At 47.4% G+C, this 1,872-nt stretch overlaps 1 protein-coding gene across 1 annotated transcript in view; it reads right to left on the bottom strand.

Annotated features, from left to right (window-relative positions):
* CPAMD8 (C3 and PZP like alpha-2-macroglobulin domain containing 8) overlaps positions 1-1,872 on the bottom strand; it is a 71,485-nt gene that overhangs the window by 65,596 nt on the left and 4,017 nt on the right. The window lies entirely within an intron of this gene.

The raw sequence follows: 1,872 nt of genomic DNA, 5'->3' as shown, positions 1-1,872 counted from the left end.
TAAATAAATAAATAAAATAATTAAAAAAAAAAAAAAAGAAAGAAAGAAATGGAATGTTAAAAACATTAAAAAGTGGCATAGCTAGAGACAAGGAGAATGCTTCTGGCATCTTCTGGGTGCAGACCAGGGATGAGGCCCAACCTCCTTCAATGCACAGAGCCCTCCTGGGAGAAGACAGAAGGGGCCAGGGAGAAGTCCCTGCTGCTGCTGGTGGCTTTAGCCAGGTGGTCCCAGGGAGTCACGTCATTTTAGAAGCTATGCTTTGCCTTCTTGGGGCTGGCACGTGGCTTGGTGGTTAAAGGCACTGGATTCCCATGTGGCCAACCATGGTTCAAGTCCCAGACCTGGCAGCTTGCTTTCTCACTTTCCCTTTCTCTCTCTCTATCTTCGTCTGGTCAAATTAAAGAATAATAATAACATAGAAGTAAATAAATAATTCTTTTTTAAAAATGTAGCTATGCTCACCTTCTCATGGACATGGCCAAGAATGAGCTAACCCTTTATTTTTTCCCCCTTCAGGCACTAGCACTTGCCAGAGAGAGAGAGAGAGAGAGAGAGAGGAAAAAAAAAAAAGTGAGACATCCCCCCCCCCCGGGGGATGGCCATGCCACAATCTCTTTTCCTCCATTCTTTTTTTTTTATTCTTTTTTATTTTTATTTCATCTTATTTATTCTTTTTTTTTTTTTTTAATTTGACCAGAGGGACAGAGACAGAGAGCAAGTGAAAAAGCAAGCCACCATGTCCAGGACTTGAACCATGGTCAGCCATGTGGGAGTGTCCAGCACCTTAACCACCATGCCACCTGCTGGTTCCTCTTCTCCTCCATTCTTCTCCTGGGATCTTGGGCACGCACGTACAAGCGCCTGGTGTGATTTTCAATCCACCGGGTCCGGGATTTGAATTGCTGTTAGCCGCGTGGGAGTTCAGCAACATAACCATTAAGCCATCTGCTTGCTCCCTTTCCATTGTTTTTGATTGGTTTGCTATAGGGCACATATGTGCACATGTGCACACCGGGGAGAAAGTCAGAGAGACAGAAAGCGAAAAATCACCCCCCAGGGGGGATGGCCACACCACACTCCCTTCTCCTCCATTCTCCTCTCAGGATTTTGGGCACGCACGCACATGTGCTTAGCGTGTTTTTCAAACCGCTGGGTCTAGGACTCAAACTGTGCAGTCAGCCATGTGGGATCCAGCCGTCTTAACCACTACACTACCTGGCTGACTCTTTGTTATATTTTACATAAACAATTAATAATTTTTCTGGGTCCAGCAGGTGGCATGGTTGTTAAGGACATTGGACTCCTACATGGCCAACTCTGGTTTGAATCCCGGACCTGGCAGCTTGCTTTCTCATTTTCCCTTTCTCTCTCTCTGTCTTGCTCTGTCCTTCTCTGCTCCAATGAAAATAAATTAATTAATTAATAAATAAATTAAATTAAATTAAATAGCCCTCCAGGGGGACACCTGGCAGTTTCTGGAGATATTTCAAAGTGGCATGGGCACGTGGCATGGTGGTCGAGATGCTGGACTCCCACATGGCTGACCTTGGTTCAAGTCCCGGATCTGGCGGCGTGCCTTCTCTCTCTCTCTGGTCAAGTTGAAAAGTAATAAATAAGGGAACCAGCTGCTGGCGTCATGGCTATGTCGCTGGACTCCCACGTAGTCGACCGCGGTTCGCGTCCTGGACCTGGTGGCTTAGGACTCACGCCGGGAGCGTGTGCATGCATGCCCAAGATCCCGAGAGGAGAATGGAGGAGAAGGGATTGCGGCGTGACTATCCCCCGTGGGGGGTGATTTCTCGCTTTCTGTCTCTCTGTCTCTCTCTGTCTGTCTGGCGAGCGCACGCGCCCTATAGCGAAAACCTCTCC

The sequence above is a fragment of the Tupaia chinensis genome, unplaced genomic scaffold (assembly GCF_000334495.1).
Source record: "Tupaia chinensis unplaced genomic scaffold, TupChi_1.0 Scaffold000201_1, whole genome shotgun sequence".
Classification (NCBI taxonomy): domain Eukaryota; kingdom Metazoa; phylum Chordata; class Mammalia; order Scandentia; family Tupaiidae; genus Tupaia; species Tupaia belangeri.
Note: the sequence above shows the minus strand (reverse complement) of the source record. Positions and strands in the feature narration are given on the sequence as shown.